This window comes from Oncorhynchus masou, chromosome 24 (assembly GCF_036934945.1).
Source record: "Oncorhynchus masou masou isolate Uvic2021 chromosome 24, UVic_Omas_1.1, whole genome shotgun sequence".
Classification (NCBI taxonomy): Eukaryota; Metazoa; Chordata; class Actinopteri; order Salmoniformes; family Salmonidae; genus Oncorhynchus; species Oncorhynchus masou.
Window position 1 is genome coordinate 48352609 of NC_088235.1, and position 12862 is coordinate 48365470.

Sequence of the window (12862 nt, forward strand, 5' to 3'; positions counted from 1 at the left end):
ACATTTTCTTACGAAGCCATACTGCTTATGACGCCACTCAAGATGCAGTGGTTGCAGTCGCCTTTAGAGAGACAGCAGCTGTTGAAGTGTCAGTGTTAGCATAGAAAAACGGTAGTGGCTCAACAAAATTCCCCAACAGAGTAAGAAGAATCCCTTGCTGTCACTCACAAATATGGATTTCAGATATACAAGACCTCTAAATATGAGATTCATGTTTTGTCGTTGATTGTGCACTGACATCCTCATTGACTTCAGGTTAGGTGAGGTAATTCATTTGAGATGGTTTCATGGGGAGAATGCAGTTCAGATGATTGATGTCTAGTGAGGGCTTTGATTGAATTGAGCCCCCTCAGTCAGTGTTGACTCTAGGCGCTGAAACCCCCTAGCAAGCTGTCTGTCTGTCAGCACCAACGCCATTACAGTAACTCTTTGTCTTTATCAGAACTACAGTATATGAGTCTTGTGTTTTGGTGCGTGGGAAAGACTGCATATTCTATTTATGCAAAGAAGTGAATGAAAACTACAATGGCCTACATGCTCAGACATGTAGGGAGGATGTTTTGTTTGTGTGATGGCACACAATGATCAGTAGGGGGCAGACAGGAGAGTCAGTGTGAGAGATAGCAATCGCATAGAAGTGAGGGCACTCCCTCACGTCCACAACCAGCAGCAGTATCATCATCTTACTGAATATATCTATATTATTAACACTGTGAACAATTACACATCTTTTTTAACATGAAACAATATTTGAATGTCATAATCCCCTTTAATTTGTGTCACATCATACAATCCTCATGTAAATGGCACCTAAATCATATACTGTTTGGTAAACTTCCAAGGTGAATATTTCCGTATAGAGAATGTACCATGTAGTTGGGATAATCTTCTTCCTTTCGAGCATAGAAGAGTCCGTTTATACTGCAGGAAGTCATTTAGAGACGGGCTACTCTGCCTGTGCGTAGATGAGTCTCCCTCTCTGTCTCTCTGTGTTGTTTCCTAGCCTGCTAAAGCCACATTATCTGAAGGTGCTACTCTGATTACGCCACGCCAAGCTTTCACAGGATTACTACGGTGGGGGGAAAAATCCTCCCTTTGAAATGGAAAAGAACATCCAAAATGAAAAACCACAAAAACTGTAGTGAGTGGCTACAGGTATAGGTCAACTGCCAGATGCATAGTAAACATTCATCTTCTGCCAGTAAAATAAGATTTGTTTTAAGAACCGGATGTTACCCAATAAGAATATTAACTGGCAAAATCAATAACCCTTCCTTGATCTCCCTAGACTTAGTAAGAGAGGCCATGCCCTTTGACATTAAAACAGTGACAGAGGTAAAATTATCGTCCAAAACACAGTGTAACCCAGCCCCTTTCCTAATTCTGTCCCTGTCTGTCTCCCTTTCCACTGAGTGTAGGTCTGCCACAATCTGGATAGCTAGCTCTGTATCTCCGCTCTCTCTCACTGGAAACACGTAGTTTGAGGGGCAAGGTGGAGAGGGAGCGTAATGGTGGTGGTGGTGGTGGCAGTTTGTTTGGGATATTGCTGAGGGATGGTAGCTCAGTTTTGGCACACTCCCCTCTGCTGGTGTAATGTTTGTGATAGGGGAGCATGGCTGGTGGATGACAGAGGAGACTGTAGTTGATAGTCCCAACCCAGAATAAAGAACATGCTGTTTACTGCCCACTGAAGGAGAACAAGCTCTCTCTCTCTCTATCTATCTCTCTCTCTCTCTTTCTCTCTTTCTCTCTCCCTCCCTTTTCTGTCTCACTCTGTCACCTTCACTCTCTGAGACTGTGTGTATTTTTCTTTCCTTCCCACCCTTTCTCTCCTCTCATCACTCTCTTAATTTCTCAGTCTGTGTAACCTGGGGCTTTGTTCAAATATTGCTTCCTTGAGGTTAAGAGGGCGTGGCCCCTCGTTATTTTTCTTCCTCTCTTTCTATCTCTTTGTCTGTCTCTATTGTTGTATGAACACTGCCTCCTGTGGTCTGAGAGAGGGTGGGCTGTTTCGCTCTCCTCAGTAAAGCTGATCTTGCTGGCACAGGGTGCGGGTAGACTTGCTTTTCTGGAAGGACCTGATGCATCATGCTAATGATCTGCTCCTCACTCCTCTCTCTCCAGCCTGCCAGAGGAGCAGGGGTCTCATTTGATGTCGCCGCCTCATCCGGGAACAACAAAAGCAGCTTTTACCGCGCAGGAAGCACCCAACGTTGGAGTCAACCATCCACTGATGATTTGGCTCTCTGTGTTCTATGTCTAGTTCTGTTTAGGTCTCTTTCCTCTCTCTCTCACTGTTCTCTCTCTGTATCTGTTTGGATCACACCCCCTCTTCTCTCTCACTCTTGCATGCTCTCTGTCTCTCACTAACTCCCTATCATTCACTCACTCACTCACTCACTCACTCAGTCACTCAGTCACTCAGTCAGTCACTCACTCACTCACTCACTCACTCACTCACTCACTCACTCACTCACTCACTCACTCACTCACTCACTCACTCACTCACTCACTCACTCACTCACTCACTCACCCTCTCTCTCTCTCTCTCTCTCTCTCTTTCTCTCTCTTTCTCTCTCTCTCTCTCTCTCTCTCTCTCGCTTCATCAGTTTCTGCATCAGCTTGTCAGGCTAGAAGGGAGTTAGGTGCCGCTGAGTCTACTGTCAGGTAGGCAGCACTAGATGCTCCAACCCACAGGATTATTCACATTTTCTTTCGGTCTTCCTTCCTCAACATCTTCTTACTCTTCTTCTCCCTCCTCCTCATCCTCCTCCTGCCTTCTTTCTCTCTCCTACTTCCACACCCTGCCTCTGAGTGTGTTGGAGAGCGGCACCATTCGTGTGGTAAAGCAGTGGGAGTGGACCTCAGCGTGTGTATGAGTGTGTGTGTAAGTACTCTTGTGTGTGCGTGAGAGTAAGCTTGTGTGTGTGTGAGAGCGAGGGAGCATCAGCCTCTCCAGTCCTCCACACTCTCTCCGTGGAACATCCCTTCTTAAATGGACTTTTATATGGGTTTGAGACTTTATCACCACTGAAAGCAATGCCACTGCCGAAGCTCTACATGTTGGAATAATATATAGCTCAGGAAAGTCCCAAGATGAGTGAGGAAGCTAAGGAAAAAAGCACTGGAAAACCAGCACATCGCAAGAAGAAAGGAAAAAAGGTATGTGAAGGAAAAACCTTTTGGCTGTCGTTGTAAAAGCTTTGAATGTTGTGTTTGTATTGCTGTGGTTGGTTTACATACATTACTCCCACAGGTTGTGTGTCTATGATCTATAGACTAAGTATACAGAGATCATTGTGTTAAGTCTCATAAATAAACAAGCCTCAAGGAGGATGGTGTGAGTGCCTGCGCTCATATTGCTGCGTGTTTACTTTGGTTTAGCATCTTGTTTCTTCAATTTATTTTTATTTTTTATTTTTTATTTCACCTCTATATAACCAGGTAGGCTAGTTGAGAACAAGTTCTCATTAACAACTGGGAGCTGGCCAAGATAAAGCATAGCAGTGTGAACAGACAACACAGAGTTACACATGGAGTAAACAATTAACAAGTCAATAACACAGTAGAAAAAAAGAGTCTATATACATTGTGTGCAAAAGGCATGAGGAGGTAGGCAAATAATTACAATATTGCAGATTAACACTGGAGTGATAAATGATCAGATGATCATGTACAGGTAGAGATATTGGTGTGCAAAAGAGCAGAAAAGTAAATAAATAAAAACAGTATGGGGATGAGGTAGGTAAAGTTGGGTGGGCTATTTACCGATAGACTATGTACAGCTGCAAGGATTGGTTAGCTGCTCAGATAGCAGATGTTTGAAGTTGGTGAGGGAGATAAAAGTCTCCAACTTCAGCGATTTTTGCAATTCGTTCCAGTCACAGGCAGTAGAGAACTGGAACGAAAGGCGGCCAAATGAGGTGTTGGCTTTAGGGATGATCAGTGAGATACACCTGCTGGAGCAGTGCAACGGGTGGGAGTTGCCATCGTGACCAGTGAACTGAGATAAGGCGGAGATTTACCTAGCATGGACTTGTAGATTACTTGGAGCCAGTGGGTCTGGCGACGAATATGTAGCGAGGGCCAGCCGACTAGAGCATACAGGTCACAGTGGTGGGTGGTATAAGGTACTTTAGTGACAAAACGGATGGCACTGTGATAAACTGCATCCAGTTTGCTGAGTAGAGTATTGGAAGCTATTTTGTAGATGACATTGCCGAAGTCGAGGATCGGTAGGATAGTCAGTTTTACTAGGGTAAGTTTGGCGGTGTGAGTGAAGGAGGCTTTGTTGCGGAATAGAAAGCCAACTCTAGATTTGATTTTAGATTGGATATGTTTGATATAAGTCTGGAAGGAGAGTTTACAGTCTAGCCAGACACCTAGGTACTTATAGATGTCCACATATTCTAGGTCGGAACCATCCAGGGTGGTGATGCTAGTCGGGCGTGCGGGTGCAGGCAGCGAACGGTTGAAAAGCAGAGATGCAGAGATAATGTTCATGAATCTAAACACAACATTCATCAACAAAACATTTTGTACAGAGCAGTTCTGCATATTTGTTTATATGTGTGCATATTTGTTGTGGTATGAGTACTTGACTCACCTCGAATGCAAAGTCATCAGAACAGATCCTGTCACAAAACACTTTTTGGGACCACTTGTTGTTCTGGTATTTCCACTGCACCTGATGAGCTAAAGCAACTAGATGATTACCTAAGCAGGCTCTCTAGGGGTGAAGGGGCAGCCTCATGGTTAGTGTGGGGGCAGCATCTGTTGTTGTTTCTCTACATCACCATCATTGTGAGTCCACAGCTGTACTTCTCTGATGTTGTCCTCCTCCTGTCCCCAGGGGCTGTGATCAAGCCTTTTAATTAAAGGTGTTCTTAGGCACAGCACAGTGTTTATGTCATGGAAGGCTAAATGGTTTTGTGCGTGTATGTGTGTCTGTGTGTGTCTGTGTGTCTGTGTGTCTGTGTGTGTGTGTGTGTTTGTGTGTGTGTGTGCGTGTGCGTGCGCGTGTGTGTGTGTATATACCTGCATGCATGCTTGTGTGTGCCTTTGGATTTCCACTATGTGCTGTTGTGCTTCGCTCTGCTCCTGTGGCCATGTTGTTTTGTCAATGGGGTAAACCCATGATAAATGGGATTCAGCAGGTTCCACTGATGCCTATGGGGCAGGACTCAGGGGGAGACTGAAGACCGGGATAGGGGAAATGCTAAAGGATTAGGGAAGCTTTGGGTATGGCTTTGAACAGGGTACCAGGCAGAGTTATCAGTTTGTGATAATTGTTTCGCTATGAATCTATTGACAGGGTCAGGGTCAGGGCCATGGCTGATGTTGGGATTAAGCGATTCCTTGTTGCCACTGATGTCCCTTTGTGTTTGATATGAGACCTGATGTCACTGGACTTTGGTTTAATCATACTTCAACTTGTTGTTTTGCATTCCCAAAAGTAATGTAGCCACATGGGAACACAAATTAAATATTACTGTCAATTTTCTTTGTCCCTCTAGTAAGTTCAAATCTATTGGAAATCCATTTTGGTTACACACACACACACACACACACACACACACACACACACACACACACACACACACACACACACACACACACACACACACACACACACACACACACACACACACACACACACACACACACACACACACACACACACACACACACACACACACACAGGGCCTACAGTCGAATTGTGAAAAAACAATGGCTGCAGCGCAATGGTTTCTTAACCACAGAAAGTGAAAAGGCTGGTTAAAAAACTCTTACCCCTCCCTTTTGCATTTCATAAATATACCACAAAACTTTCAAGCAAAGGAACGGGTAGTTTTCATGCCTAAGTTACTCTGGCCAGGTATTTGATTAGTTTCACATTCACAGTAATGTACTGTAATGTATAGTAAAGCATGTTAATCATCACAGGAAATACTGATGCTCTAAGGCTAGGAAAGTCCTTTACCTCTTGACAACTATGCATGTCAGTAGTGCTTTGGAGAATGCAAGCACCTCCCCTACTGCACCTAACCAGACACTTCCCTCTCAATGTTTCCTACGGTACAAGCAAACACCCAGTATAGCATTAATAACATCAGGACCTGAAGCTAGAAGATTGTCAAGATTAGTCACCTCACACCTCACGATCCACAAATAGGCTCTACCATTGGGAGGATAATCAGAACTACTGGTGAATGATCTCTGATGAGTGAATTGGATTGACTAGTGATGATACCCGAAAATACATTCTCTACTATATGCATACAAATGTGTTTCCGGTGTTGGTATGTTTATGTGTCCTTGTGTGATTATGTGTGCCTGTATGTGTGTGTGTATGTGTGTGCATGTGTGTGTGAGTGTGTGTGTGTGCCTGCATGTGAGAGAGTGTGTGAGAGTGTCAGTGTGAGCGTCAGATAAACATGCCAGATGTGTTAATGATTGTAGCCATGGCAACTACTTTTCTGTTCCGAGGACGAGGGATATTGAGGGCGAGAGTGAGCGAGGGAGAGTGAGAAGAGGGGGCTGGAGTTCTAGTCAACCCTGTGGCAATCAGGCCAAATATATACACTGAACAAAAATATAAACGCAACATGTAAAGTGTTGGTCCCATGTTTCATGAGCTGAAGTAAAATATCCCAGACAAATTTGTTTACATCCCTGTTATTGAGCATTTTTCCTTTGTCAAGATAATCCAGCCGCCTACCTCCCAAGTGGCGCAGCAGTCTAAGGCAATGCATCACAGTGCTTGAGGCGTCATTACAGACCGGGGTTCGATCCAGGACTGTGTTGCAGCTGGCTATGAGAAGGCACTCAATTGGCCCAGCGTCGTCTGGGTTAAGGGAGGGTTTGGCCGGCCAGGATGTCCTTGTCCCATTGCGTTCTAGTGACTACTATGGCAGGCCGGGAGCATGAACACTGAAACGGTCCCCAGTTGTACAGTGTTTCCTCCTACACATTGTGCGGCTGGCTTCCCGGTTAAAAACGATGTGTCAAGAAACAGTGCGGCTTGGCCGGGTCGTGTTTTTCGGAGGACGCATGGCTCTCGATCTTCGCCTCTCCCAAGTCCGTGCCGAAGTTGCAGCAATGGGACAAAACTGTAACTACCAATTGGGGAGAAAAAGGTGTAAAAAGTTTTTAAAAATAATAAAATCCAATAAAATAATACATCCATCTGACAGTTGTGGCATATCAAGAAGCTGATTAAACTGCATGAGCAATAAACAGGTGCACCCTGTGCTAGGGACAATAAATTGCCGCTCTAAAATGTGCAGTTTTGTCACATAACACAATGCCACAGATGTCTAAAGTTTTGAGGGATCGTGCAATTGGCATGCTGACTGTAGCCATGTCCACCAGAGCTGTTGACAGAAAATGTAATGTTAATTTCTCTACCATAAGCCGCCTCCAACATTGTTTTATAGAATTTGGCAGTACGTCCAACCGGCCTCACAACCGCAGACCACGTGTATTGCGTCACGTTGTAAACAGAGTGCCTCATGGTGGCGGACAACGAACACAATTGCATTTTATTGATGGCAATTTGAATGCACAGAAATACCTTTTTATTTTATTTTTATTTATTTTATTTTATTTATTTGACCTTTATTTGACCTGGTAGGCAAGTTGAGAACAAGTTCTCATTTACAATTGCGACCTGGCCAAGATAAAGCAAAGCAGTTCGACACATACAACGACACAGAGTTACACATGGAGTAAAACAAACATACAGTCAATAATACAGTATAAACAAGCCTATATACGATGTGAGCAAACGAGATGAGATAAGGGAGTTAAAGGCAAAAAAAGGCCATGGTGGCAAAGTAAATACAATATTGCAAGTAAAACACTGGAATGGTAGATTTGCAGTGGAAGAATGTGCAAAGTAGAAATAAAAATAATGGGGTGCAAAGGAGCAAAATAAATACAATAAATACAGTAGGGAAAGAGGTAGTTGTTTGGGCTAAATTATAGGTGGGCTATGTACAGGTGCAGTAATCTGTGAGCTGCTCTGACAGTTGGTGCTTAAAGCTAATGAGGGAGATAAGTGTTTCCAGTTTCATAGATTTTTGTAGTTTGTTCCAGTCATTGGCAGCAGAGAACTGGAAGGAGAGGCGGCCAAAGAAAGAATTGGTTTTGGGGGTGACCAGTGAAATATAACTGCTGGAGCGCGTGCTACAGGTGGGTGATGCTATGGTGACCAGCGGGCTGAGATAAGGGGGGACTTGACCTTGCAGGGTCTTGTAGATGACATGGAGCCAGTGGGTTTGGCGATGAGTATGAAGCGAGGGCCAGCCAACGAGAGCGTACAGGTCGCAATGGTGGGTAGTATATGTGGCTTTGGTGACAAAACGGATGACACTGTGATAGACTGCATCCAATTTGTTGAGTAGGGTATTGGAGGCTATTTTGTAAATGACATCGCCGAAGTCGAGGATTGGTACGATGGTCAGTTTTACAAGGGTATGTTTGGCAGCATGAGTGAAGGATGCTTAGTTTTGCGAAATAGGAAGCCAATTCTAGATTTAACTTTGGATTTAACTTTGGATTGGAGATGTTTGATGCTCGAAGAGATCCTGAGGCCCATTGCGAGGCTCATTTTTTTTAAGGTATCTGTGACCAACAGATGCATATCTGTTTTCCCAGTAATGGGAAATCCATAGATTAGGGCCTAATGAATTTATTTAATTTGACTGATTTCCTCATATGAACGAGAACTCAGTAAGATCTTTGATCTTTGTTGCATGTGTGCTTACATTTTTGTTCAGTACATTTCACGAGACTGCTGATGGAAATACTCAAGGACACGATAAAGTATCTTTTGAATAAAGGCTTCTGACCTACGGCGATTATATGACAATGTTATAAATCAAACTGAAATGTATTTTGTGTCTGAGTATCTGTGTGCAGCTTCAGAGGACAATGCCTGGCATTCTTATCAAACAAATTATGTAGGGTCCTTGAGAGAACTTTGGTATACAGTAAAATAATGTGATTGATAGATGAAGATTACTAATATGATACTCCTCTCATCTTTCAGCATCTAGTCATAATTTATACATGCAGGTGAAGGATACACATACAGCTGTGATGTTTCTGATCAAGATACATTCCCTCTCATTAGAGGACAGTGTGGACCTCCTGTCCTGTTACCTCACATTACAAGTGGCGATAACAGGTCAGGTGTCTGCTTCTATTGTCATGGCAATGACCCAACTGTGTGATGATAAATGTCTGTATCAGACTGGGCGTCGTCCATGGTGGGAGAGAGGGGGAGCGGGGGCGAAGGGTGGTCAGGTTACTGTCTCAGTCGGTTTCCTGTGCCTTTCCCTTCAAAGACAGGTCTGTAGATGACGAGAGAAGAGAACTTTCTTAACCCCTGCTGTATGACTCACATGACATCAGTGTTTACTGAGACTCATAAAGGCCATCATCCACTGTATGATTGGTTGTTATTGTCTGACTTCGACATAGGCAGTGACACTCGGAATGGTGTTTATCTATGATACAAAATTATGTAATTTTGTGAGGTCGAAGGTGAGGCATTGGTTTATTTAGGATTGAGAAATATTGAGGAGTGTAGCAGTAAAAAGTCACTGAAATTATATAGGGGACTGGACACAGTCATGGAATTTCTCTGTAGAGTTCTGTCATTTGTTTCTTCCATCTTTTGTTTTAAATGATGCCCCAATGTCTTCCTCCGTAGCTGTGGGACTGATATTGCAGCGCTCTGGTCTTTGTCTTGTGAAATAATTCAGTCACTAGCTAAGAGCCTTGTGTTTAGAGGATTGGTGATACACATGTAAGCTCTTTCGTGATATAGCTTTCAAAGAAGACTCACACATCAGAGCATTGGTATTAACATCTCAGCTTTTCTGAAAGCGCTGACAGAAGTCTCCCATGCAATACATTGGAGAACCAGTCTGTGTTTTGTTTTCTAGATTAAGTTAACGGACCTGGCACAGAGTATATCCTTAAGAGGAATAGGTTTACGCTTTAGATTAGAAAGTATATCAAGAGAAAAGCAGGATGTGTGTGTCTATGTATGTTTGACAGAGAGAGATAGAGTAGCCCAGACAAATGACAGATAAGACACGAGAAGAGGGAGTGTGCATACTGTGACAAACCGAGGTATCAAATTAAGACGTGGGGAATTATTTTATGTGTAATGGTGGATAGGTTCTACTAAGATATGGCATATTTTAAGTTGGTCATATCAAAGATATCTTAGGTATTAGATTGTTTAGGTATCCCTAAATAAGTCAACTCATAACTTGCAGCTGATTGTTGACACATCAACCAGGATTAAGGGCCAGGGCAATTTGTGACTGTTGATGTTTTGGTAATCAGGGGCTGTGTTGGAGGGGGAGTGGTTTCTCCTCCTAGGCAATCAGCAATTAGTACTGGGTGGTGTGCTCTTACCTCTGCTAGGCAATTAGCAATTAGTGTTAGTACTTCAGTCTCTCCTATTTTCACAACAGTGGTCTTGTTGCCAAAACTAAAACCAATTTATGCTTTATCCGAAAATGTGGTCTGAGGCGCCATATAGAGGGTGTGACGCAATTGCGGAGCCTCCGGAGGCATGCAGAGGCCAAAATGAGCTCCGTACCGCATTTCCGTGCACCTCCCAAATTTTATAACAATGAGGAGGGCTCCGTATAGATCCGCATTGACATGATTGGTTGACGGTAGGTGGGGGCAGGAGCTCCAGTATAAAAACAAGCTCACTTCCTTCACAACAGCTCTGCTATGCGAAGTGCAAGAGGTACAAATGCCCTGACTTCTGAAGAGGCCGTATCGCAGTAAAGGCTGTATGGCCACTGCAGAAGTCGGATTTACCATGCAGAACCTTTAAGACAGGTCTGTCAAGTTGTTCGGGCAGAGTTAGAGGAAGGAAAGACAGGAAGAATCCACACCAATACTCACTTGAGTATTTTACCTAAATATTTCTCAGATCAGTTTGCTCTTTTGTAGCTTTGTCAACTACGTGTGTGTTTTCTATACTTTACCCCTTGGCCGCAACCCTTCTAAATTTAGTTTACCCTGCCCGCACAACCCATGTGGAATTCCTGGTGCCCTTCAGTCCCTAGACTTTTTGGCCCTGACAGAGACATGAATAACCGCAGAGAACAGTGCTACTCCACCTGCACTCTCTTCACTAAAGAGGCAACTGGGCAAAAATGGAGAAAACTAAACTTTCAGAGGACCTATCATTCTTTCACTTCCTCCCCTCTACCTTCTCTCCCTCTGTATCTGCTGCTAAAGCCACTTTTTATCACTCTAAATTTCAAGCTTCTGCCTCTAACACTAGGAAACTTTTTCACCTTCTTCTCCCTCCTTAATCCTACGCCCCCTCACTCTCTGCAGATGACATTGTCAACCACTTTGAAAAGAAGGTTGACAACATCCGATACTCATTTACTCAAGCTTATTGAATCTACTGGTCCCACTCACATAGAACTACCCTACGCCATGGCCTCTTTCTCCCTTCTCCCTCCTGATGTAATCCTGCAACGAGTGAGTTCTGGCCGCCCGACAACCTGCTCGCTCGGTTCCATCCCCTCCTCCCTTCACCAGACCATCTCTGGAGACCTTCTCCCATTCCTCACTTTCATCATCAACTCATCCCTGACCACTGGCTGTGTCCCCTCTGACTTCAAATTGGCCAGAGTCGCTCCCCTCCTCTAGAAACGAACACTTGACCCCGCTGACGTCAAAAACCCAGAACTGTATCCCTCCTTTCTTTCCAAACCTCTTGAGCGTGCTATATGACCAACTCTATCTCTCTCTGAACAATCTTCTTGACCATAACCACCCAGGCTTCAAGATGGGTCACTCAACCGAGACTCATCTTTTCTGTATCACGGAGGCTGTCTGGACTGCCAAAGCTGACTCTCTCTCCTCTGTTCTCATCCTCCTGTATCTATCTGCTGCATTCAACAGATATCCTCTCCACTCTCTCAGAGTTGGGGGTCTCTGCACGCTCTTGGATTGCCGGCCACTCCTACCAGGTGACGTTGAGAGGATCTGGGTCTGCATCACGTTCTCTATATACTGTTGTCCTCCAGGGTCCGGTTCCAGGTCCTCTTCATACACTAAGTCACACATATCCTCACATGGTCTCTCCTATCATCGCTATGCGGATGACCCTCAACTACTTTTCTCCTTCCCCCTTCTGACTCCTAGGTGGCGACACGCATCTCTGTGTGTCTGGCAGATATCTCAGCTCGGATGTTGGCCCACCACATCAAGCTCAACTAGACGGAGTTGCTCTTTCTCCTTGGGAAGGCTTGCCCACTCCAAGATCTCTCTATCATGGTTGACAACTCCACGGTGTCCCCCTTCTAGAGTGCAAAAAACATTGGTGTGACCCTGAGCAACAACATGTCGTTCTCTGCAAACATCAAAGCAGTGACTCGCTCCTGCAGGTTCATGGTCTACAACAGAGTATTACACAGGAAGCAGCGCAGGTCCTAATCCAGGGACTTGTCATCTCCCGTCTGGACTACAGCAACTCGCTGTTGGCTGGGCTCCCGCTTGTGTCATCAAACCCTTGCAACTTATTCAGAATGTCGCGGCCCACCTGGTGTTCAACCTTCCCATGTTCATCCATGTCACCTCACTCTTCCACACACTCCACTAGCTTCAAGTTGAAGCCCAAACTCGTCCCTAGGGCCATCGCTGGTGCATGTTTAGCTTTTTGCCCTATCACTACACAGCTGAATCAAATGGCCAACTCATCATCAAGCTTTGATTATTTGAGTCAGCCGTGTAGTGCTAGGGCGGGTAGCAGGACCGAGTTTGGGAAACCCTACACTACAAGACCATGGCAAGGAGCAGCAAGAGG